The 27,450-nt window shown below is 44.6% G+C and overlaps 1 long non-coding RNA gene across 1 annotated transcript in view; it reads left to right on the top strand.

Moving 5' to 3' along the window:
- Positions 1–20,904, top strand: part of LOC143838244 (uncharacterized) — a 78,525-nt gene extending 57,621 nt beyond the window's left edge. Inside the window, exon 3 of the long non-coding RNA XR_013231310.1 lies at positions 19,869–20,904. This is a non-coding gene — a long non-coding RNA (uncharacterized LOC143838244). The remainder of the gene's footprint in view (positions 1–19,868) is intronic.
- Positions 20,905–27,450: the final 6,546 nt, after the last annotated feature.

Here is a 27,450-nt window from a genome sequence, read left to right as displayed (position 1 = left end):
GGCTTGAAAATTGTAAATGCTACTAATTTGCAGTTCCGCAAAACATCGCACACAATCTGCCACACTCCTGAAACAGTCCCGCAAAAAGCGATTCGTTGTAGCGCTTAAAGGGAAATCCAGAAAAGTGGATTCACCCTCCGAAAAGCGCTACACTCTTGCAAACAAGCTGCAACAGTGGTGAAAAAGACCATTGTTGCGGTTCCAGCAAAGTCCCTCCCCCTGGCTCTCTCCTCCGAACTTCTGGCGAAGCGATCGCCATTTTTTTTCTCGGAGCGAGCAGAAAGCAACGAACCGGTGAGCCTTCATTCACCCAGCTAGGCTTCTCCGGCTACAGTCCCTCCACATAATTGCATTAAAGCTCCCCTAAGTCACCAAGCACAACACAGTCCCGTTTGCAAGTTCCCTTTATTTTCGGCCGAAAATCGTGCCCGTGTGTGTATGGGGATTTTTCTTTTCACTCAGGGGAGCGTGGCATCGATGAATTGCCAGCTCACATGCCAGCTGCCAGCTAGATGGGTCTCTCTGTTGCAACGAATTAACGCATATTCGTTGCAACATGTTTTTTTTTTAAACTTTTCTTAAAGGGAAAGGGGCTTTCCCGGGGCATGATAACAACCACCCATTGGCTTTTCGTTTGACTGACGGCCGGGGGCGGGACAAAGCACAGGAAAAATTGCTTCCGGCCTAGCGATTTTTGCAAGACCGGAAACCTGTGGGAAACGAATGAAACACTACTGGATTCAACTAAAAAAGCAGGTATACGTAATGCCGAGATTGCACTTTTAAAAATAGCACTTCTGCTTTGTGTGACCAATTGGCAACATTGGTCCTTGTGCGGAATCAGCCTGGTTTTTATTTCAGGGAAGAAGTGCCTATTCCACAAGAGCAAGATTTATATTCTGCCTCAGCTATTTCCTGGCATCTAATTTTACACCATTATGTCAATGTCAGGAAGCTGCAGTGATCTGACTAATATAGCATTTTGGGGGGCTTTATAAGCCCTTTTGCCAGAAAGGTTAATATCTGGGAGAAGTCTTCAGGAATAATAATAATAGTAACTTATCATATGTATAGTGCTTTCTGTGATCAAAATAATTAACTTACATATTATAACAGTTATCCTTGCACCATCCATTTAAGGTAGCCCAATATTACAATCCTATTGCTGGAGAAAGTGCTGGAGGAAGAGTCCAGTAGCACCTCAAAGACTAACAAAATTTGTTAGGGGCTCATGGGAATTGTAGTCCATGGACATCTGGAGGGCCGCAGTTTGACTAATCCTGGTCTATAAGGTGCTACTGGACTCTTGTTCTTTTCTACTGCTACAGACAAACACGGCTACCCATCTTGCTCTATATTGTGGTCCTGCAGATGGAAGGATAAGAATGGTTTGTGTAAAGCCAGCTAGGGAATTGGTGACTGTGATGACCTTTGAACTAGTAACCTCTCAGATATTAACTCATTCCCTTCTGGAGTATTCTTAAACAGTCACAGCCTTCTATGTCAATTTAAGTAGTCTCAGAAGGGAGAAAATCAGCTTGGATTCTTTGTCAGTAAATATTTCAAATAAGAATTTAGTGTGGATCACATTGTATCTGGCATTTTGTGACTGAGCTTTCTGAACAAGATGTAAAGAACGCTTGTCCTTATCCTATCACACCTTGAAGTTGTACATCTGAGATACCTTTAGAAGTTTTCATTTGTCTCCCTCTGCTGGTGAAAACTACCCTTTTATAACCATGCCAATCTTCTACGTGTGCAAGGTATATGAGTCTTTCCTTTTATTCATAGATGCATGCGTATGATTGCATAGTTCTTTATAGCTTTGTTCCTATTTAAATATGTTTCCATTTACCATCATGTGTAATACAGATATTTGTGTATTTAGAATCATAGAATCATAAACTTGGAAGGGACCTCATGGGTCATCTAGTCCAACCCCCTGCAGTATTTATATGAGTATGTGTTTTGTCTCTCCATAAAGCTGTATATTTAAAAAGCTAATTAAAATTAAATATTCTGAAGTTGAACGTTAAACTTAAAATTTACTTCATGTCAAAATGTAAGCTAGAGGGGAATCACTAACCTGAGTATTAAATTTCAGTTATGCATAAAACAGTTGGGAAATGCCAAATATAGCACAAGGGAATTATGAAAAAACAGGGCTGCTCTTACCTGTAACTCCTGTTCATTAACGTCTGTGTGCAGCCCACATCGGGGACTGAGCAGGCCGGCCACCAAAAGATTTCTGTAGCTAAAAATTGCTCCAGCAGGGGGCATCAGCCCAGCAACTGCGCCTGCACTGGAGTTTCACACTGGCCAGTCTCGTGTCCTCTGGGCAGAATGCCCCTCTCCCTCAGTTTGAATGCCAGCTACTATATATACCCTCCAGAGATCATAGAAACTGACAACCACTGTACACCATAATAACTGACTCCAGAGGCAATCCTAACCATTAGTGGTTCCTAATATTTCTAAAGAGCCACTATGGGCAGAGTGCTGTCCGGGACACGTCCGGCGTCCATCCTGTGCTTCCGCCTGCACGTGCCAATCTGGGTGTGGCCAGCAAAGCTGGAAGCACCTGGATTGGGCCAGCCCCTGGAGTGCCCACCTCCAGAAACCAGCCGTGAGGCGCTCACGCAGCCTCATGCCCAGATGCTGCCTGGCTGCTAAGGAGGGCACTCCCATGGTGCCCTGCCTCAGCTGCCGATTGACCCGACCGTCAGTGCACACAGCAGGCCGAATGACTGCAGGGTGGTTGCCCCGGCACACAGCAGTACTGCCTGCTTGGGAGTGGCGCAGGACAGCAACCAGCACCAGGGCCATTGGCCCTGCAGTAAGCAGGAGCATCAGGTAAGATGGCAGCGGTGCCATCATGGGGGGCCCGGCGCTAGCGCCTGTTGCACTCCTGGATGGAATGGGCTTTCAGTCTAGTATAGAGATAAATGGTGCTGTGTTTATTTTACTCCATTATTGCTCTTAATATTATTATGGCTTAAATAAATAAACCGTCAACCATAAGAAAAACCAGAATTAACACTTCTTCAACCTGTAATAGGAGAGCAATGAGGCAGGGGGGAAGGAATTTGTGTCTGTACACAGATGTCGGTGAACACAAGCTACAGGTAAGTGCAACCCTATTTTCATCATCCGTCTTTATGCAGCCCCACATCGGGGACCTAGTGAGCTTAGCCAATGGAGGTGGGTACTTTCTGTGGAAAACGGACTGTGGAACAGCCATACCAAAACCAGCATCTCTCGATGACAAAACATCAGCTGCATAGTGCTTCACAAAAGTGGATTCTTGAGACAGGAGCAGGTATTGATAAAATTGCTTTGAGCCTATGAAGTAGTGCTTTATATCCTGCAGGTTTGGATTACTAAACAAATATTAATACCAATGTAGGGCCACAAAGTTTCATGCTGTCTGAGCTTTAAAACCCTTATAAAAGTAATACAACACCTGAACTCACCATTTAGCTAGTATGATTAATCTCTATACCATTTCCCTGTGCCATGGTCAAAATTTTACCTACTCCACATAATCAAAAGCCTTTTCTGACTATGCAGAGAATATTGCATTAGGATTGAGAGAAAATGGATCCCAACTTTCCTGTCATTATCATAAGAAAGGCCTTTTTTGGTGATTTACTCAAATTAAAGGCGACAGTGATAATACTCCCCATTGCTGCTTGATGTTTTTGTCTTCTCCCTCCTACCCATAGCAGCTTCATGAGGGCAGAAAGCATAGCCATGTGCCTTGACATTTGGCTATATGATGACACTCAAAGCCAAGTCAACTATCCTGCCCTCATTTTGGCAATGCCATAGGGAAAAAGTGAATCCTGAGAAATAATGAGAAGTATGATTCTTTGCCAAGATCATAAACAGATGGGAAAGATGCATTGAACAAGGAGCACTTTCAAGAAATCTCTCGCTCCAAACTTCCCTTTGCATTATCCTCACAAAAAGAATGTAGAAAACTAACCCTATCAGAATTTAAATAATTGTTTATATAGAACAGATTTTGGGGAACTAATTAAAATTAATGTTAGATTTCATATCTAACTAATTTATAGAAGAAGAAGAAGAAGAAGAAGAAGAAGAAGAAGAAGAAGAAGAAGAAGAAGAAGAAGAGTTGGGTTTTTTAGTCTGCTTTTTACTACCTGAAGGAGTCTCAAAATGGCTTTCAATTGCATTCTCTTCTTCTCCCCACAATAGACACAACCTGTGAGGTATGAAGGATTGAGAGAGCTCCAAGAAATGTGACTAGCCCAGGGTCACCCAGCGGACTGCATGTGGAGGAGTGGCAATCAAACCCAGCTCTTCAGATTAGAGGCCACTGTTCTTAACCACTACACCACACTTATACCATTTCTTTCCCTATAAATGAAGTCCAAGTAACTAGGGTGCAGTTCTAAAATGCATTAGTTGACAGTAGTCCAGTAGGTGATAATTAGAACCTTGAATTTAATTTGATAACTGAATGGTAACCAGTGGAGTATCTGCCTCCGTGATGCCTGATAGTAATTGAGCTGTACTAACTGGAGTTTCTGAATTGTCTAACAGTAGACCTATGTACAATGCATTAGAATAGTCTAGCCTCAAAATGCCCATAGCATGCATCCACATCTCCAGATTTGCTGACTCAAGGTAGGGGGGGGGCATATTTTGGTCTAAAAGAAACCAGTAGAATGATTTTTTTCAGCTGCTCTAACTTGTTTCTTCAATACAAAATGTGAATCCAGTGATCCAGCATTATCCCCAAGGCTCTTAACTGAGTCAGCAAGCAACAGCTTGCACAATGTTCCTGAAGGCTTTAAGTTTCCCAACCAGTATGACCTCTGTCTTGTCAGAATGCTTTTTCTGCTCTCTTTCCTTTAACCATTTAACTGTAGCCATAAGACACTGGTTTAAGATATCTAGAACATTATCAGTCAATTTGGATTAAAAAATCTAGAGATGGGTGTGATCAGCATATTGATGACAGCCTACTCCAAAACCCTGACTGATTTCTCCTAGGGGCTTTACATAGAAATTAAGTAACGTGGAGAAATTATTTAGCCCTAACAAGTCCCACACTGATGACTGTTGATTTCCAATGACAACACTCTTACACCTGCCTATAAGGTATTACTTACACCAATCCAAGGCAAAGCGGTTAAGCCCCACTTCTACCTCCAAATGACCCAACAAGATGACATGGTCCATGCTTAGCCCTTGTACATATCTAAACAATCATTTACTAAGGCCACAAATGCCATACCCACCCCAGGGGTCTACAGCAGATGAAATATTCAGTAAGATGATAAAACAGTGGTCCTGTCCCCAGATTTTCTATTTGGCAAATTAGAAACCCCGTATTAACCCATCATTGCTCACAACATTTTTCTCTAGCAAAAGATTTTTCAATACTGAATAGATGATGGCCTGTTTTAGTGATGTGGGAAAAGTCCCCCGAGTCAGTGATTGATTAATACTAGACACTAGGGCCTTATTGATCTGATTCCTACATTATCTCAGTAACTCGGATGGACAAAATAATCTTACACCAGAATACAAGTGAGGTAAGATGTAGTCGATACCAGTCAATCTTTTGCAGAAGGGATGAAGGTGAATCTAAAATTACTGATACCTCTTATTGTATATAATTAATGGTCTTAGAATACTTAGACCCAGCATCTTTCTGCTGATGGAAAGATATAGAGAAGGGGATCTGAAGTGCAGTGAGAGAGAGATGGCCATTGGCAAGATCAAACTAAAGAAGTAGCAAACATTTCTTAGGTAGCAAACATTCACTGTATTACTTTACTATAGATTAAAAAAAACTAATTCAGCTTTTCAGTTTTGTTGAAGAATCTTCAACATTTAGACTTTCCATTTGCCTGTTGACAGTGTGCAATCCCACACCTTTACGTTCTTCACCCTCTATTATTGGAGGAACAGGTGAAAAAAGCAAGTAGGGGATAGCATTGATGGTGATATTCTAGAAATTTCCTCAGTTTCTATGGTAAAGGCTATGGAAATTGGAGGGACTCCTAGATCATCACCCAAATGTGACATCACATCTCCTAACCTCCCTATAGAAGCGACATGTTCTAAGGATTTCTCCAATCTCTGTGTTCTGTACTATAGATTGTGGAAATTCCTAGAATGTCACATCCCGTCAAACTCCACCATCCCCAGGCACATGCACCACATCCTGGCATTCGTATGTGCAGGCATGGGATGAAAGTCTGCATTACCTAGATGTCATGTGGGAAGTCATGATACCGCTGTTGTAGGCAAGAACCGGGCTGCAATAATGTACTATTAGAGTGTTTAAGTTAGTTCTAGCTGGTTGTGGAATCAGGTTGGAAGAGAACCATGTTCTTATCATATATGCAGTTATATCCAGCTAGGTATGTACTGGATGGTATCTACTTATAGATGATCCTAACACTGTCTTAGCAACTATATAGTGCTAAGTCTCTCTCTCTCTCTTTGTATGTGTGTGTGAGCAACATATATTGACATTTTCTCTAGCAACATGATTAGCACATAGCCACTGCTTTCCCTAGTGCAACCTAACCCTTTTCTCAGTTGTTCAATATATAGTTTAAATATGCACTATTTAGAATTGGGAGTAAGCTCCGGTTATCAGTTAAGCGCTGCATGGGAGAAAAGATGGGGGTGGGAGGGAGTGGTGGTAGGTCAGAACACACTCCTCTCATGCACTCACATCTCCATGTCTTCCACCTGCTTTGGTGTCATCTGACAGGCTTCTAAATTTTGCAAAAATGTTACTCATGGCAACAAAAAAAGTGTACCACTGAATTGCCACTGACTCAGGGCGATCCCACGAAGTTCCATCTCACGGGTTATTCAAGGCAAGAGATAAGCAGAGGTGGTTTGTCATTGCTTCCTCTGCACCATGACTAAATCGCTGTATAAATGCTGAGTATAATTTAAAATGGTTTATCCATCATTAATAAGGAATCCATATCTCATATTGCTCTTTGTTGAACTAAATTGTAATTTACCAAATAATTTAAGGGTGCCAATTGTTTTGTGATATCAGAAAATAGTCTGATCAATGCACATAAATTCCTTTTGCTTGCACAAATAAAATTTATTTAATGTAGGAATTTAAAATATTTTATATCTGGACAGTATTGTTAGAAAGTTTTAAATAAACAATAACCCAAAGAAGAACCAAAATCTAAAATAGAAATGCAATTTGAGGCATTTTTTCAACCACTTTTGTGCCAATGCTACCATCTCCTGGATATTTGGTGGCATTACATTTTCACAAACATTTTTAGATTAAAAAACACTAAAACATAGGGCCATTTCGCACGGCTTCAAAGTAGCAGAATGGTTGCTATTTGGAAACGCTACTAATTTGACATAACCCACGACGTCGTAGACAATCTGCAACAATCCTGAAACCAATCAGCAAAAAGCGCTTCGTTGTGGCGCTTTCAGGGGAATCCAGAAAAGTGGATTCACCCTCTGGATAGCGATACACTCCTGCAACCAATCTGCAACAGTAGCGCTAAAGATCTGTGCGTTACCATTGTTGCTGGTTCTTCAAAGTCCCTCCCCCTGGCTCTCTCCTCCAAACTTCCGGCGAAGCGATCGCCATTTTTTTTTCTCCGAGCGAGCGGGGATAAACGCACCGGCGAGCCTCTTTCTGTTTAGAGGCTTCCCTGGCTTCAGTCCTTCACCTTTAGTCACTAAGCACAAACAACTGAAAAGCCCGTTTGCTGAAATAAAGTCCCTTTATTTTTTACAAATAAATTCAGCCGAAAATCGTGCCCGTGAGAGGGGGGGGGGGATTTTTTTTTTTATCACTCGAGGCAGCGTGCAAATGATCATACAATCAAATGACAGCTCACATTAGGCAGCTGGATGGGTCTCTCCGTAGCAACGAATCTACCTAGATTCATTGCTATGGGTCTGTTTTTTTTTTAAAAAACCTTTCTTAAAGGGAAAGGGGCTGTTTGGGAGCATGCTAACGGCTGCCCATTGGCTGCTTGACGGCCAGGGGCGGGACGAGCTTGGCAATAGCGCTTCCTTTCTAGCGATTTCTGCCGAGACCGGAAGCCTGTGGGAAACGCTAAAAAACGCAACTGATTCCACTACATAGGCAGGTATGCATAACGACGAATTCCACTATTTTAAATGGCGATTTTTCATTCCGCAAACAATTTGCAACAAAGATCCCTGTGCGAAAAGGCCCATAGAGTTGGGTGCAAAATTGTCCTTCTGTAGGCATAAAGTAAGTTCTTGCCAAACGACTTTTTTATATTTTGTACAAGCATTGTGTAGACATGTGAAACCAAAATCAAATCCAAATATATTTTCCCGCTTGCATAAGAGTTTCATGATCTGTTGCATGAACCCAAGCAATTAGGGTTGCTATAGAAATTACTTGGTCATGGTTGTTTGGATCCAACACACAATAATAATATTTAGGGTACAATTCAGCCAACAAAATAATTCATAAAACAAAGGTTGTACTGTTAGTTTCTTGCATTTCACTGGCAGAGTTGTTAATGTGATTTAAATTTGAGCTGGATTATGTTCTTAGTATTTATATAGTGCTTTTCAATGCAGGAGGAAAAAGGCATTTAAAGTTACTGTGGTCCTTATAAATGCATTCTCCACACCAAACAGCATCTTTGGCTTGGAGTGAACTTTCAAGGGACTTTTGAAGGCCTTTCAAGGAACTGTAGTCCCATTAAATGCCCTTTAATTCCAGCTATTCAGCAATCCCAAAAAAATCCTGGATTTTTTAGGCTCAGCTATTCTGGTATCCCGGGGGAAAAAAAATCAAAATCTGTATTAGGCTGAATTAATTTCCAAAAATATCAATATGTTATTTTGGGAGTATTTCCCCCCCGATTTAGCTGAATGCATTCATTTGATTAGCTAGGGAGGGGAGAGACTTCAATTCATAGAATCATAGAATCACAGAATCATAGAGTTGGAAGGGGCCATAAAGGCCATCTAGTCCAACCCCCTGCTCAACGCAGGATGAGCCTAAAGCATCCTAAAGCATCCAAGAAAAGTGTGTATCCAACCTTTGCTTGAAGACTGCCAGTGAGGGGGAGCTCACCACCTCCTTAGGCAGCCTATTCCACTGCTGAACTACTCTGACTGTGAAATTTTTTTTCCTGATATCTAGCCTATATCGTTGTATTTGTAGTTTAAACCCATTACTGCGTATCATTTCTTCTGCAGCCAACGGGAACAGCATCCTGCCCTCCTCCAAATGACAACCTTTCAAATACTTAAAGAGGGCTATCATGTCCCCTCTCAACCTCCATTTCTCCAGGCTGAACATTCCCAAGTCCCTCAACCTTTCTTCATAGGGCTCGGTCCCTTGGCCCCAGATCATCCTTGTTGCTCTCCTCTGTACCCTTTCTATTTTATCTACGTCCTTCTTGAAGTGAGGCCTCCAGAACTGCACACAGTACTTCAGGTGTGGTCTGACCAGTGCCGTATACAATGGGACTATGACATCTTGTGATTTTGATGTGATGCCTCTGTTGATACAGCCCAAAATGGCATTTGCCTTTTTTACCGCTGCATCACACTGCCTGCTCATGTTTAGCTTACAGTCCACAAGTACCCCAAGGTCTCGTTCACACACAGTGTTACCTAGAAGCGTATCCCCCATCCAGTAGGCATGCTTTTCATTTTTCTGACCCAGATGCAGAACTTTACACTTATCTTTATTAAATTGAATCTTGTTCTCATTTGCACATTTTTCCATTGTGTTCAGATCTCGTTGAACTCTGTCTCTATCTTCTGGATTATTTGCCAGTCCTCCCAATTTGGTGTCATCTGCAAACTTGATGAGTAGTCCTTCCAGCCCCTCATCTAGATCTAGATCATTAATAATAATTCCATAGGGTCCACCTTCCAATTTGGCCATTTTTCTTTGGGTGAATTTATCTCTATGGCCTGGAGATCCATTGTCATCCCAAGAGAACTCCAACCACCATCAGGAGTTTGGCATCCTATGTGAAAGGAGTGGGCACAGTAAGAAAAGGCAGTGGCAAGAAGATGAAGGGGAGAAAGGCAGTGATGAGGTGGTGGAGCCTCAGAGAAGAGGAAGTGGTCATGGAATACTGGGGAAAAGAAGGAGCAGGAAGTGGGAGCCATCAGAAGGATGGCTTTTCTCCTCCCCCGCAAATTCCTTGTAGGCCTTCTGCTTGTGTGTGTGTGTACATTTTACAGTCATGTTATAAACTTGATTGAAGTTTATTTTACAGTCATGTTATAAACTTGATTGAAGAAAGTTTCATTCTGAGTTTTATATGAAAATGACCTTATTGTAGCAGTAGCAATAGCCCCCTGGTGAATAACAACATGACTGTACCTTCTAATTCTAAAAGTTAATATTCCTTAGATCCAATTACAGATTTATTTTAAGAAGGCACTGGGACCAGTCTAAAACAGTATTATTGTACTAGAGACAATGTATCTGAACAGCTTAATAGCACTAGGTATGGTGCTGGGAATTTTGTAGTTATCACGTAATAATGGTGATAAATGTGTGGCTGTGCTGCTATGTGCGGTAGTAGAGACAGAGACCAAGAAAGAAAAAAGAAAATAATAAAAACTTTCCCCTTGCTGCCCTGGCCTCCTGACATGCTGAGACAAAGCAGGCAGTGATGGCTTTGCTTGGTCTATAATTTTATGAACAACAGGGAGTTGGCGGTGGTATTTCCCTTTTTGTATCCTCATGTAAGTGTGGCGTTTGAAATGTGGATTATCCTCCCACCCAAGAGTTTATCCTTGCTTCACCCTCCAGGCTGCTGAACCCGTGTTGTGGAAACAGATGCCACTGCTGCCTTTGTGGCAGTGAGTACAATTTAGAATGGTAAAGAGACTGAGATGCAAAATGCTATGTGAGATTGAGCAGGAGATGCTTGGTGTATGCGGGGGAGCAGAGAAAAAAAAATCCTAGGTTATACAGATTCAGCCCAAATTAATTTTTCAGCATAGCTATGTTAATCTACAACAGCTGCAGAACTGTTTTGCAGTGTGTCCCCTTACACCTGTTGAGGACTGAGCCCCTGTGCCCATGATACCATTCAATGTGCTTTACCTTATGTGACTGTGGAGCTGTTTGCAGGCTCAGCTGTGCTTCTTGTGACTGAGTGGAATTTGTTCCGTGGGAGGACTCCATGTGGAGCCTTTCTGATGTGGGATTCAGATAGCAAAATGAGTAAGAAAGCACTGGTTTAATCCATCATGATTACCTGTGAACCCCATGGGGAGGGTTCTTGCTCTAAAGTCTTTCATTAGCTAACCTACAATTTGGGCCTAGCGACTGCCATGGTATTAAGTTACAAGCTCTGCTAAGTATACTGAAAGTTGAAGTTTGTGCAACACAGACCATGTTTAGATCTCAGTTCCCCCGGCTTAAGTGACTTAAGAACTCGGCCTTCCGATTTATAGTCAAGTCTCAGATTCAGTCTATGTTTTCAGTGACAGAAATACTAACAATTTCAATATGCATAATGATGTAGGCTTGAATGCATGTGAAAACTCCGCACATTACTCTTAATTAACAGAATCACCCAAGAAAATGGAGCATTTGGTTGAACAGTGTTCAGCCCTAGTGAAGGAATCATGCTGATCAGGTATATTTGGCTAAGGGGATTGTAAACTGCTATGCTGGGGTTAATGTTTGTTACATTTCTTCAAAAATGGCTTTCTACAAAGAACAGCTCTCATACCCAAAGCAGAAATGTGTTACCATGGTAACCTATAAGGATTTGTGGGTGCTCGATGGTTGCTGCATGTAGAATTAGCTCTTCAATGTTGTTTATTTAATAACATGACAAACTACAGACAGTAGGTGATAAGTAAATCTGAGTGCGGCAGTAGAAAATAACTTTTGATAAATATTCTTTAAACAAATCATGATTTTGGGTCATCAACTAGTCAGTGGTCAATTGTGCAAGTTTATGAAAAACTTTTCAGGATCATAAGCAAGAACTCAGTTTTGATACTTGATTGAATGTCTATAAATCTGAAATCCTACCAGTCTGTAGTAGAAGTAGTGTGCTTGGAGTTGCCAGTTAAGATTTGCTTCTCAAGCTAAAGAGTGTCTTTTCTGGGCAGCAGATAGACCTGCAGCCTTTTGCCCCTTCTGACCCTTCTCTTCCTCCTGCCCTTTTTAGCTTTACTGATTGATTTATATTTATATACCGCCCTCCCTTTCAGCTCAGGGCGGTTTACCTTCTAACTCTCATAACAATAAAGTACAATGAAACATTCAGATATAAAACTTATTTAATGGTGAAAATTTTTGTATCAACAGTGTAATAACAACAGTTCCCAATAAATAACAGTTTGGTCTGACTGCACTATGACTCTGTTTTAGTGCAGTTTATGGGGCTTCTGTCTGATGGCTGGAGGCTTATTCAGCTGTCTTGACCAAATGTCTGGTGGAAGAGCTCCTTTTTGCAGGCCTTGCAGAATTGCTTTAGTTCAAGCAGGGCCCTGATGTCCTTTGGGAGTTCATTCTACCAGGTGGGGGCCAAGACTGAGAATGTCCTAGCTCTAATAATTGACAGACAAGCTTCCCTGGGGCCATAGGTATAAAGGCAGTCTAAGATATTCAAGGCCCAGACTGTGTATGGCCTTGAAGGTGATTACCAGAACCTTAAACCTGATCCAGTAGTCAACTGGTAGCCAGTGCAACTGTTGGAGTGTGGGTTGAATATGGGCCCTCCAAGGTGTTCCTATAAAAACCTTGGCTGCTGCATTCTGCACCAGTTGGAGTTTCCAGGTTAGGGATAAAGGTAGGCCTGGGTAGAGCGAGTTGCAGAAATCCAGCCTAGAGGTGTCCGTCCCCTGGATCACTGTGGCTAGGTGTTCATGGCCCAGATAGGGCACTAGGAGCTTGGCTTGGTGTAGGTAGAATGCCAGCTGGGCTACCTTTGTGATCTGTTTCTCCATGGAAAGGGAGCTGTTAAAGATCACGCCCAAATTCCTGGCAGAGCATGCAACTGAAAGTGTCACCCCATCCAGGTTGTGCAGTCGCACTTCCACACATGGCCTTTCCTACCAAACCACAGGACCTCTGTCTTTGTAGCAAGCTGCAGACAGCTTTGCTTGAGCTAGCTCATCATTGCTTCCAGACATCTGGCTAAAGTCTGGGAGTGAGTCAGGTTGGCCATCCATCATGAGAAAGAACTGGGTGTCATCGGCATACTGATGACATCCCAGTCCGAACTGCCTTATCAGCTGGACAAGAGGTTGTATACAGATGTTAAACAGGGCTGGTGAGAGAACTGCTCTTTGTGGCACCCCACAGTGGAGTCGCCAGCAGTGTGCTTGGTTCTCCCCTATTGCTACCCTCTGTTTGTGATCCTGGAGGAAAGAAATGAGCCACTGAAGGGCTGCTCCTCGAATCCCAGAGGGGGAGAGGTGGTGAGCTAGCACTCGTGGTCTACTGTGTCAAACAGCATCATGAAATCAGGTAGAATTCGCAGCACTGACCCACCTTGATCCAGCAAATGGTGTATCTATTCTAGCACTTGAGGATTCCTCATGTGTACTTGCCTCTGCTGCTTTAGCTGCCAAAACCTCCTCTGGCATGGCCTTAAAGGCGCACTCCTGCATTGCATACAGCTTCTGTTGTGTGGCTTTGTCCTGCAACCCACACATGAGTCTGTCCTGCAACATATCCTCCAGGTTGGGGAAACTGCAATGTTGTGTGAGCTGCCTCAACTCTGTCATGAATGTGGCAATGCTCTTCTGGACTCTGGTCCCTCATGTAAAATGCATGCTATCTCACGATTTTTAATGGTTTGGGCATGAAATGGCCTTTGAGATCTTTTCCACACCAGGAATGTGCCCCACCTCACTACTTGTCCAGTGATGAGGCAAATGGCCATTTCCAGATGATGTCGTGGCTGGGCCATAATCATCCCAGGCCTGGCCCACTCAGGGCCTCATTTGCTCTGTGGAAAGAGAATGCAGATACATCCATGTTCCCTTTTTTGCCCTGAGAGCCAATGGGGCCTATGCAGGACCTGGGCCATGGGGAAGGGAAGAGTTGGGCCATAATGGCCCAGCTTCTCCCCACCAGGAGCCACGACTATGATGTCCTGGAAGGGGCTTCGCCGTGCTGCATAGTGGAGCCGCCTGGGGCATTAAATTAAAAAAAAGAAGAACAGGATATTGTATTGTAATGTAATACCTCATTCTTAAAATTCTAAAGTGGCCCCCGCCACCCCGCAGATCCCCCATCTGGACCCAAGAAGAAGCAGGGCAACCTGCCCTGGTGAAAACACCCGGCATGGCACTGCTGGTGCAGAATAGGTCTCAGTGCCACCAAAATATCCACTATGTCTCAGGAACATCTTTTTTTTCTTTTCTGGCTCGGTGATTATGTTTGCGTCCACATAAAATTCAAAACGTGTCACATAGTTTTCCCACTTGCTGTGTCTAGCTGGGTCAGACAGATTCTTCAATGTGTCCCTGGGTTGCCATTACCCTTCTGTCAGTGCTCCTGTCCACACTCATCTGTTCCCTGTATCTCTAGTGGGTAGACCAGCATCCACCGACCTGACCTAGATCCCACCTTGATTGCCCCTACTGTGGACTAAGACACTGACATTCTTAATCAACATAACCTGTATTAATTATAATTAGAACAGGAACAGGACTGGCAAAGGAACACCCATCAGTTGCTTATATAACTTCCCAACAGAGTTCTCCTCCATGTGGGAACCCTGTCTCTGCCTCGCAGCATCCATGTGCTCTTAAAGGCATAGAGCACCCTTCAATATGCTACAATTTTTATGCTGTTTCTGTCCAATGGCTTGTTTTTTAATGACTTGGTTTTTAAAGTGTAAGTTGCCTTGCGCAGGCCTCTGAAGATGCAGCACAGAAATATTCTTAATATTCAAAGGAAACCTTTCAAAATTAATTGGCTGCTTTTTATACACTGCCTTGAGATACCAGATTGCGAGGCCTTAAACTTTTACTGTTTTGCATTCTCTGGTTTATGCTGTTTTTCATTTGGATGGTGTTTTTGCAACTGCAGTGGTTCTTAATGCTTAACTCCTACTGCCCACCAAGTAGACAACATCAATGAATGTCCCCCTGCCACCAGCAGAAAGTCAAAACATCAAAATGGCAATCCAGACAAGGAAAAAGCTGAAATAAAAAAAAGAAAAGAAAAAAAGTGGAAGCCATAGGAAGCTGCTCCGGGACACTGAAAGCTGCTCCTGAACCTGGCCATGCCAGACTCTGGGGGCTACTATGGGCTTGGATTGCCTCCCAGGCACTGGCACCACTGTGACCAGCCTCAAAAGTGGTGGGGCCTGGAACCACACCAAACTTGAAAATCACTCCCAATAAATCTTTGCACTGGCTCCAGATGCGGTAGTAGATCTTGAGGCTCTGGTGAAGGTCAGACAACAAGTGAAAAAGAAAGAGAGAGATACCCAGCTTGCCAAAAGGTTCCACTTAAGTTGCCCAAGGAGAGAGATTGCAGTAAAAATAGGTTACCTTGAATGAATAAGACAGAGCTCCAAACAAAGGCACAGGAATAGAGATGTAAAACAGTAATCAGTGCGCCACAAAACTTAAGCTGGTTATAAACAAGACAGCCTGCTCCCACATGCTAAAGCATGGATGGCTTAATGGAGTCTGATGCTTACTCAACAGCAAGCACAGCCGGAATGGCCACTATAGGGAGAGAACAAAGCCCCCTTCTTCCTATCCTGGAGTGAAATAGGTATTGCCTCCCAGAAACAAAGGACCCTAGGTGAGTCAGTGAAAACATGTCCAGACATGCCTTTGGAATTGGCTGCAGTTTTCTGCCTGCAGCCACTGAGTGTCTCTACTGAGTATATAAACAGCAAAGAGCCCTATAAGGTAGGCCAATTCAAAATCACTTGATTGCATTCCAACAGTGTGGAGGGGAGATGGGATTCCTCCCCAGGGGATCTTGTGGCCCCCCACTTGTATTGGTATATTTCTGGTACATGTATATGATATATAGATCTCACACATACATTTTGTAAGACCCATGTGCCTGATGGCCATCTGTTGACTGCTTTGAGTTAGGTTTGATTCCTAAATCAAAACCACTTCTAAAAAGCCTCAGGGAAGAATTTTTTTTTTTAAATCTTTAATATGTGGTGATCAGTATATAATAATTTTTCTGGCTATGAAGGCCCCATCCACTTTCCTCACTCAGAAGCAATATTTTCCCTCTATTTTTCTTTCCCTTCTATGACTGTTCCTTTAGACAGGACGACGGCCACGGCCACGCAGCACGCATGCGTGGCCGCGCCTGCGCACTGCACCCACACGGCCGGGCTGTGCATGCGCACATGCGCGCTGCGCAGCCGGAATCGCACATGCGCGATTTCGGCTGCGCAGGACGCATGTGCGTATGCGCGGCTGGTCCACGCATGCGCGATGCGCGGCGCAGCCCTGATTCCCTCTCCTCGCCCTCCCACAGTAAGAAGCTTCCCGGGCCGCAAGCTTGCGGCCTGGGAAGTTTTTTACTGCGGGGGGGGGGGCGGGGAGAGGGAACCGCGGCCCGGCGCCATGGCCTTCGCGGCCTGGCACTGGGCCGCGGACCGCAGGTTGGGGACCACTGCTCCAGGCCATCCTGTGCTCTACCACAGTGGTCCCCAACCACATGTCCACTGTCCATTGCTGGGCTGCGAGAGCCTTGGCAGTGGGCCGCAGCTCCCTCTCCCTTCCCCCCTGCAGCGAGAAGCTCGCGAGGTCGCGAGCAAATTGGCTGCCCAAGCGGCCGATTAGCTTGCAGCCTGGCAAGCTTCTTGCTGCAGGGGGGGGGGAGAGGGAAGCGTGGCTGCCGACATGCTGCCGGTGCAAATGCGCATGCGCAGAGCCGACACACATGTGTGTTTGCGACCCTGCAGGGAGCGCAAACAAACGTGTGAAACTGCAGTGTGCACGCTTTTGCACCCCACTGGGTGCAAACGCACATGCGCGGCAGGTCTGAGCATGTGCGTTTGTGTGGGGCTGCCGCTCATGCCCGGGCACCAGATCGCCCTCTCCCCCACCTGTTGGCAGCAGGCCACAATGTTAAAAAGGTTGCGGACCGCTGTTTTATATGATGTGAACTGCCGCAAGCCAGCTTATAATAAATAAATAAATCCAAACGATTGGTGGCTCTAATATTTCGGAAAAGCCACTCTGGGCAGAGTGCTGTCAGGGACACCTCTGAGTGTCTGGCCTGCCCTTCTGCAAAGCTGGGTGCACCCGGATTGGGTTGGCCCCTGGAGCACCTGCCTTCAGAAGTCGGCCGCGAGGTGCTCAGCCAGCCTCGCAGCCAGATGCTGCCTGGCTGACAAGGAGGGTGCTCCCATGGCACCATGCTTTCGCCACCTCTAGAACCATCCACCAGCAGCCACTGTGGGCCAACCAGCAGCACTGCAGTCACTCACCCGCCAGCAGGGCTACCGCCAGCCGGCAGCACAACACTCTGCTTAACCGCCGTGTGCCCTCCGCCTGCCTATCGACCTGTCAGCTCCACTGCAAACTGCTACGGTAGGTTGGGCACTGGTGGCCCTCTCTGGGGGCATGCAACACTAGCGCCCGTTGCATTCCTGGATGCAGTGGGCTTGCAGGCTTGTAAATAAAATATTTCTCTTATGCATGACTAACTCTGGGAGATTCTAGAGCTTTTAGACAAGGTAAGTCATTCTCCAGTCAAAGAGATGAAGAGTGTGCTGTCCTGTACATTATTCCCACACTGGGTACACAGGCTGCACACAGAAAAATGGAGAGCACTGTCATGGCTGAGTGACATCTCTGTAACAACCAAGGGCTATCGCTATATCAGAAATCATGCTTGGAAATAGTCCAGCTGTACTGAGAGGGATGGTGCAATGTGGATTATTCCTTTTCATATTTTTATTTATTTATTTATTTATTTAGATTTCTATACTGCCCATTTCTTTGCAGCTCTGAGTAGTTTACCCTGAACATTCTATAACTTACATGGAACGTTATACAGACTGTAACATCAAAGCAACTTTCAGTAAAGCATCAAAAGATTACAATACCATATTTATAATATAAATAACAATTAACAGTAACATTTGGAGGTTAATTATTTCAGTCATGAGGGGGTGTCTGGGGGGACCAGCAGGTGTTCTGAGTCGGTTGGCCTCAAGCGAATGCCTGGTGGAAGAGCTCCCCCTTGCAGGCCCTGCAGGCCCTGGAAGTTCGGGCAGGGCTCTGATCTCCTCAGGGATCTCGTTCCACCAGGTGGCGGCCAGGACCGAGAAGGCTCTGGCCCTTGTTGAGGCCCGACGTGTTTCTCTGGGGCCAGAGATCCGCAGCCAGTTGGAGGTGGAGGAGCATAAGACTCTTTTTGGGCATAGGCAGGGAGGCGGTGTCTCAAATACATTGGGCCCAAACCGCATATGGCCTTAAAGGTCATTACCAGAACCTTAAGATTAATCCAGAATTCAACTGGGAACCAGCCAAGTTGTGGGATCTCCGGCCGGATGTGGGATCTCCATGATGTTTTAGTGAGAATCCTGGCCGCAGCATTCTGCATCAGTTGTAGTTTCCAGATCAAGGATTAGGGTAGGCCTGCATAGAGCGAGTTGCAGATGTCCAACCTAGAGGTGACCATCACATGGATCACTGTGGCTAGGTGCTCTAGGTCCAGGTAGGGCACTAGAAGCTTGACTTGGCGGAGGTGGTAGAATGCCAGCCGCGCTACCTGTGACCTGGGCTTCCATTGTCAGGGAAGCATCCAGGATCACGCCCAGGTTCCTGGTGGAGTGCATTGCTGATAGCTGCACACTGTCAAGGTTGGGCAGATGCACCTCCCCCCATGGTCCCTTCCTATCCAACCATAGGACCTCCATCTTTGTAGGCTTGAGCTTCAGGCAACTCTGCTTGATCCATTTTGTCACTGCTTCCAGACTTCTGGCTAAGGGTTCTGGGGGAGAGTCAGGGCGGTTATCCATCAGAAGGAAGAGCTAGGTGTCATCCGCATATTGGTGGCAGCCCAGCCCAAACCTCCGCACCAACTGAGCTAGGGGGCGCATAAAGATGTTAAATAAGATAGGAGAGAGGACTGCTCCTTGTGGGACTCCACATGTGAGCTGGTGTTGGTTAAATACTCTCTCTCTCCTATCTGTCCATGGCCCCAGAGGAAGGAATTCAGCCATTTGAGAGCCGTTCCCCATATTCTGGTGTTGGCTAGGCGGTGAGCTAGGAGCTCATGATCTACTGTGTCAAACACTGCTGATAGGTCTAATAGATTCTCCTGTTGAGAGAGAGAGGTTAATTATTTTCCGGTGGGGGGCTCCTGTTCTTCTGTTTGTTGTTTTGAGGAGCCATCCTACTCTTCATTGGAAGAGTTCAGAATGTTGAACATGGTTTTGTTTCCCCCATTTCCTTCCACTACAGCCCTTTGAGATCTTTAAATCTGCAAGACCCAAAGTGACTCACTGAGCTGGTTTGCCAGGAGGGTGGTATAAAAATGTAATAAACGATAATTAAAAAATGATGGAGTGAGAATTTGAACCCAGCTCTCCCCTAGGCCAATAGAAAAAAATCTGCCCGCTTCACTGCACTGGATTGAGCAGCATGGCTGTGTTTAACATGTCAACTGTAATGCATCAGAACTACTTTCAAAGACAATTTGGTACACAGTTCCCAAGTACAAATGGTTTTAAAATTGGTTTTCACATGTAAGGAAGAAAGGCATTCATTTTTCTTTTTTATCATACTGATTTTTCATTTTTATCATACAACCCAGTTATCAAGGTGTACTACATTATTTTTGGTGTTTGATCATGCTTCATATTTCATCACACTGCTTTTTTCCCTCTATCTTTATACAGAGAGACTGTTTACGTACTGGGAACTTCACTACCCCAGCTCCCATGCAGGAACACAAATGGGGAGCAGATGAGGTGCACCAGACCAAATGCTCCCCCCCACGTGGGTGCAGGAAGAGGTGGGGCAACCTGCCACGACTAAAACTCTAGCCTGCAGCCCGGCATGAAACCTCCAACGCGTAAAAGATCAGAGATGGGCTAACTTCCACTGAATTTATTGTAATCACTCACTGCAATTTGTTTGTGTTTACTTGCCAAGTATACAATGCAAAGCAATGTAAAATAGTACTGTTTTTGAATGAATTTGTCATGTAAAACAAAAACAAATCAATATTTGTTTTACAGTATTTGGGGAGAGGAATGGATGCCCACACCAGATCCTATCCTCTGCTACCAGAGAATGTTTTGGATCTGGCTGTGGCCCCCAATAACTTCTGCACTTGCCCCGATGTTACAAACCTGCCTGGAAGCGGTGGCAAAAGAGGCTTAAGAATAATAAAGTTTACTTGCTCACGAATATATCATGCTTACTGATCAGCCAACCTTGATTGGTCAGTTCCTTGGCTATCAGAGAACCCTCATTTGCATCTGTGTCCAAATGCCCACAGACATAACAGTTGTCATCAGGGCTCCATAAACTTAACCAAGTTACAGAGCAAACGTTTTCTACATGTTCAGCAGCAACAAAGTAGCAAGCTGCTACAAGATGGAGGAGGCAGCCAGAGACTGTCTCTAACACAGATAGACAAAGACAGACAGAGTGACTGGGAACAAAACCCCCTCTTCCTTTCCTGTTCCAAAAGGAAATGGGCATTCCTATCTGAAACAAAAGCCTCTGACGACTCATCGACAACAAGTTCAGGCATGCCTTTTGATATCAACTGCAGTTTCCGTTCTGCAGCCACTGGATGTCTCTGCTGAGCACGACCAGGACCTTGCAGTTTACAACAACCAGCCCTACAAGGTAGGCTGCTCCAAATGACTTGCTGATTGTATTCAATGGAATTAAAGAGGCAAAGGTCTCCACCTTGAAACTTAATAAGAGATTGATAGGATAAAAACTTGGGGGTTTGTTTAAGGTGACCAGATTTTAACATTGGTAAAGTGGGGTTCTTGATTAAAAATTTGGTCTAAAAGTGGGACAATCTGGTCACCTTAGATTTGTTTAAACTGTTATCTATTCTAGCTGAGTTGTAAATGTAAACTACCTAAACATCCTCCCTTCAACATCTCCATTTTCTTCCAATTCAGGTTAAAAAAAAAAAACCTTTTCCTTTCTTTTAATACTGAAATACTTTCCTCCAGATTCCCAAGAGTGATTTTCTTCTGCATTGTTTTTAGTTCCACAGTTGTCTTGCAGTGTAATGGTAACATGGGCTGATTGATTAAATTATCCCCAAACCATTTGAAAATGGCAGTAAAACCACATAGCAGTATAAGACCTGCTCAGTGAGTCTTTGCCAGACAAGCCAATAGGTAACAGTGGTGTACCTACCAGATTTGCACCCAGGGCAAGTGGGTGAGTGGGGCTTGATGTTCTGTTGCCTGATGTTCTGCCACACCCACCAAGGGTAGCAGGAGCGGGGCTGGCTGCCTTGATCTGAGTCCCTTGGCTTGTCCCTGCTGTTGGGAAATTGGGATGGGGGACCAGGGGGTATTGAGGTGTGTGTCACACACCAACCCTTGCACCAGGTTTAGGAAGTATGAAGTAAACAAATAATAAAACCCAGGTAACTTTGTATTCACACAAACACCGTATAATTTATTGCCAACAAGTAAGTGTTTCTGCTATTCAACAAAGTTTTGAAAACTTTGAGTAGAGAGGCTTTATTTTCAGTTTTTGCTTAAAGTCTCTACCATGTGTTTCTGCATTTCATTGAAACAAAGTATAGAAGGCAAGAATATACAGCCAAGCTCCCCAAATCCTCTCATATACACAGACCGGGGCTCACTCCTCTTTAAGTATTTGAAAGGTTTTCATTTGGAGGAGAGCAGGATGCTGTTCCCATTGGCTGCAGAGGAAAGGACGCGCAGTAATGGGTTTAAACTACAAGTACAACGATATAGGCTAGATATCAGGAAACAATTTTCACAGTCAAAGTGGTTCAGCAGTGGATTAGGCTGCCTAAGGAGGTGGTGAGCTCCCCCACAGTGGCAGTCTTCAAGCAAAGGTTGGATAAACACTTTTCTTGGATGCTTTAGGACGCTTTGGGCTGATCCTGCGTTGAGCAGGGGGTTGGACTAGATGGCCTGTAGGCCCCTTCCAACTCTATGATTCTATGATTCTAGAAACTATTTCCCTGCTTAATTGGGTAGGACTCACTTCTCTTTACTAGAAGGTATTTCTCTTTTTGACTTGAATGAGGTTCCTCTTTGATCCACTCACTCTCTTAGCCTCCTTCCCAGTCCACAATCAGTGCTTAACTGTCTCTTCTTCAACTCCCAGTTCCCAGCTGTCATTCCTTAACTGACTCTCTGCTCATCTGAGTTAGGCTTGAATGCAACAAACATATTGTGAGTTTTTAAAAATTCAGGGGGCCATTCCGCACGACTTTAATATAGCACTAGTCTTACATTTTGTTTTCGCCACTAAAACTGCGTTCTGCATGACGTCGTGAGCAATCTGCTACACTCCTGCAACACTAGCACCAAAATCGCTTCATTGTACTGATTTTCGGGGAATCAGGAAAAGTGGATTCACCCTCAGAAAATTGCTACACTCTTGCCAACAACCTGAAACACTTGTGAAAAAGACCTGTGCATTCTCAATGTAGCGGTTGCAACAAAGTCCCATTTTTTTCCCTCGGAGCGGGGAAAGCAATGAACCAATGAGGCTTCATTCACCCAGTGAGGCTTCTCCGGCTACAGTCCCTCCACAGAAGTGCTTTTAAGCTCCCCTAAGTCCCCAAACACAACACAGCCCCCTGTTTGCCAGTTCCCTTTAATTTCGGCCAAAAATCGCGCCCGTGCAGGGGGGGGATTTTTTTTCCACTCGGGGGAGCGTGGTAACGATGAATTGCCAGCTCACATGTCAGCTAGATGTGTCTCTCTATTGCAACGAATCAAAATATATTCGTTGCAACTGTGTTTTTTATTTTTTTTTAATCGTGCTTAAAGGGAAAGGGACTTTTCGGGAGCATGATAACAACCGCCCATTGGCTGTTCCGTTTGAATGACGGCCAGGGGCGAGAACAGGCACAGAAAAAAATCGCTTCCTTTCTAGCCATTCCTGCGAGACCGGAAACCTGTGGGGAACGAATGAAACGCTACTGGATTCCACTACAAATGAAGGTATGTGGAACGCCGAGATTCCACTATTTAAAATAGCGTTCCCGCTTTGTGAAAGCAATTGGCAACATTGGTCCTTGTGCGGAATGGCCCAGGGTCTAACTTGCATATTAAATAAACCAACTAAATGAATGGGTGGGGAGAGTTTGGGACAGTGGTAAGATTTTACTTTTGATTATCAGTGCTGACCATCAGAGGAATCATAGACCTGAGGGAGCAAGGACATTTTTGTCTGCTTCAGAAAAGGTGGAATCAAAAGGGCTAAAGTGAGCTTTGTTAGGGAAGACATTCTGTAAAATTAGAGTCAAGATTGACTGTTCCTAATAGAATAGAATCAGAGTCCAGTAGCACCTTTAAGACCAACTTCAGACCAACACGGCTACCCATTTGAATCTGTTCCTAATAGATGCTAATCTTGTGTCCACAGTGTATGGTACGCTGGCCATACCTTCAGTTCATTGGCAGATCTTAAGTGTATGCCATACATTCCCAGGTGAAGCTGAGAAGCAGAAGTACATTCATGGATACAAGAAATATTTGAAAAACATTTCTTTGACTCCATTACAACATCCAGACAAAAGAGCTAAAGCCTGTAATGGTTTTCTGCATCATTCAAACTAACTAGTCCTTTTCTGTCTCTTTTATGCAGTTGCCCTGACTGTTTTCCGTAGATTGCATACTTGTGTTTCTCCCCCAACCCTGCTGGCTCATTAGTGATATTTCGGGAGGTTTAGTTTCCACAGTAACAAGCAATTACCATTGTTCCATGGACTGCCAAAGTTACCACAAGCAACACAGAGGGAGATGCATTACTTTTCTATATTGGGATAAAATGCTTGCACACTTCTTCCTAGTCAGTGCGTGCCAGTTCTGACGCATGTCCCTTGCTGTTGGTACATCTCCTTCTGCATCCATCATACTAAGATGCAGTAAAGCTATCAATCTAAATGTCAATTACTTTGTTGGGGAAAAGTCATTATTCCCCAAAGAAATTGGGGATCCTTTAAGAAGTTTGGAGATTTCCTTGGGAATGAACTACCATTTATTCTAAGTCTGAAAACTCCCTGCATATTGTGGAGGTTGTTGAAGAATCAAACTGAAGTTGCACTGTAGCACCTTCTTAATGTCTAATTTTTATTATGAGTATTATAACACCACCAAAATCTGCATTGTAGCATTGTATAGATGCTGTACTGCGCAGTCAAATACATCATCCTCTGATTGAAACATTTCTGGAGCAGGTAAATGATAATATTATCAAGCTTCCTAGTACCAGTATTTCCAGGGATTCTGAGGAATGTAATCAATGGAAATCTGTTGTATTATGAGTGCATACATGTAAATAAGTGCTACCCACAATTCTCTCTTTTAAAGAATCCCTCCATCTACTTTCTTACAATCCTTTAACATTAATGGTTGCTTTTTGCAAATCCTAGTATTCTATGGTTTCAACTTAAGAATGCTTTCCTGGGAGTAAATGTTGCTAATAAATGGGACTTATGGATTCGTTTCCCTGGCAATTTTCCATGTGGTATTTATGCAGAGCCCCAAGACTCTAGAAAACAAACCAAATCACACTTCGAAACCTATTTACTATTCTGTGAAGGTACTTGGTTGTCCACATTATGACTAGAAGAAGGATAGTCAGAAGGGAGGAATGAATATATATTTGTAGGGTATACCTGATCTTAAAAAATACAAATTCAGCAATTTCTGCTTGAGAATTTTAAAAAGTAGTGAGAATCTTTTGAAAAATACAGTATCAGTTTTAAAATGTATACATTCAGGGCCTTTTCGCACAGGGATCTTTGTTGCAAATTGTTTGCGGAATGAAAAATCGCCATTTAAAATAGTGGAATTCGTCGTTATGCATACCTGCCTTTGTAGTGGAATCAGTTGCGTTTTTTAGCGTTTCCCACAGGCTTCCGGTCTCGGCAGAAATCGCTAGAAAGGAAGCGCTATTGCCAAGCTCGTCCCGCCCCTGGCCGTCAAGCAGCCAATGGGCAGCCGTTAGCATGCTCCCAAACAGCCCCTTTCCCTTTAAGAAAGGTTTAAAAAAAAAAAAACGACCCATAGCAACGAATCTAGGTAGATTCGTTGCTACGGAGAGACCCATCCAGCTGCCTAATGTGAGCTGTCGTTTGATTGTATGATCGTTGGCACGCTGCCTCGAGTGATAAAAAAAAAATCCCCCCCCCTCTCACGGGCCCGATTTTCGGCTGAATTTATTTGTAAAAAATAAAGGGACTTTATTTCAGCAAACGGGCTTTTCAGTGCTTTGTGCTTAGTGACTAAAGGTGAAGGACTGAAGCCAGGGAAGCCTCTAAACAGAAAGGCTCGCCGGTGCGTTTATCCCCGCTCGCTCGGAGAAAAAAAAATGGCGATCGCTTCGCCGGAAGTTTGGAGGAGAGAGCCAGGGGGAGGGACTTTGAAGAACCAGCAACAATGGTAACGCACAGGTCTTTAGCGCTACTGTTGCAGATTGGTTGCAGGAGTGTATCGCTATCCGGAGGGTGAATCCACTTTTCTGGATTCCCCTGAAAGCGCCACAACGAAGCGCTTTTTGCTGATTGGTTTCAGGATTGTTACAGATTGTCTACGACGTCGTGGGTTATGGCAAATTAGTAGCGTTTCCAAATAGCAACCATTGTGCTACTTTGAAGCCGTGCGAAATGGCCCTCATTTAGTTTCAGAGCTGGTAGGGAACACTTGTCTCAGTTATCTCTGCAATTAAAAGCACCGAAAAGCCACTAGGTATACTTAGGTGATTGCCTAGGCCCTCCATCTTGGGCATAAACTGGGCGGAGAGAGAGAGGTGCCCAAGATACAGGCCAGCGATGCAGGACAGGCTGCCACCTGCAGCAGCCCCAGGCACCACAGTACATGAATGCATCAAAGAACAGGTGGCCAAAGCCTTCCTCTATCATTGGTGCATTGGTAATATGGGTGCATGGCAAACAGCAGCTTCATCTTCTCTCCAGCTGGAGATTAGTTCCCCTGGAGAAAATGGATGCTTTCCCCACCCCCTCAAAAGCTGTTCTGATTTAGCTCCACATAACTTGCTGTAGGAATATATGAGAATGCAGGTTGGAATGCAATATGGTTGCCGACCTCCAGGTGGAGTTTGGAGTTCTTCCATAATTACAAGTGATTGTCAGACTGGAGAGATCATTTCCCCTGGAGAATAAGGCTACTTCAGAGGAGGGATTCTCTGGCCGCCTTTCTCAATTTTTTACTGTTGAGAAAACCCCTGAAACATTTTTCAAGCTTCAGGAAATCCTGGATGTGATGTCAGCAGACCACACCTCCCTGCCATGCACCCAGAAATCACATGTTACCAGAAGGGACATCACCCAGACACTCCCACTGGATGTGACACCACGTTCCATCACCTCCCACCCCGTACACCAAAAATGGCCCAGCATCCTATGCTGCAGCAAGGATTGTTATGACCAGGACTCTACCCATTTTGACCCCCTCCAGACCCATTGTCCATTTGGGGAGGGGAGAGTGGGTTGACATAACCATATATAGTAATAGCACCCAATACATTTATCCTTATCCATCGTTCCTCTATATATTTGTGAAACAGCCTGGGGGGTGGAACGTGTCCGGCTGTCCAAGTTGGAATAGGGCCAATCAGGGTGCAGCCGATTCCCGCCCTGCCAACAAGGGAGCAACTGAGAGCCGCACTCCGCGCAGCTCGCAGTTGCTCCCTTGCTGGCGGCCTGACGCGTCGGGAGGCACAAAGCGCCTCCGACGTGTCAGGCCGCCAGCCAAGGGAGCCCTTGCCAGCCGCGCTGCACACAACTGCCGGGGACTCCTTTACCTAGCGCCCGCGCGACTGCCGGGGGCTCCCCTGGCCGGCGGCCTGACGCGGCGAGAGGCGCTTCGCTGCGTGCGACTGCCGGGGGCTCCCTAACCTAGCACCCGCTGTATTTTTCATACAGCGGGCTTGATTACTAGTTAAATTATAAGTTGAGGATGGTCCTCTCTACAGATACAGCAATTGATTCCCCCACCCCTAAGTGAGCCCAGTTAAAAGAGATGGCAAAATTATTGCTAGCACCAATTTATTATCATCATTTAATAATGATTTTTAGATGTTGTGATTCCCTGATCAACTCTGAACATGTGGTACAGAACTTTTTCCTCTTGACCCAAGTGTTTTCAAGGGCCAAAATAGATGCATGGGCACCAAGACACACTGTAAAATAGTCACAACTCCATTTGTGAAAGGCAGAATACAGAGGCTGCTGCCACTACCCACTCCCTCTGATCCCAACAACCTTTAAAA

The sequence above is a fragment of the Paroedura picta genome, chromosome 5 (assembly GCF_049243985.1).
Source record: "Paroedura picta isolate Pp20150507F chromosome 5, Ppicta_v3.0, whole genome shotgun sequence".
Taxonomy (NCBI): Eukaryota; Metazoa; Chordata; class Lepidosauria; order Squamata; family Gekkonidae; genus Paroedura; species Paroedura picta.
The sequence above is the reverse complement of the archived record's forward strand: the minus strand, read 5'-3'. Positions and strand labels throughout refer to the sequence as shown.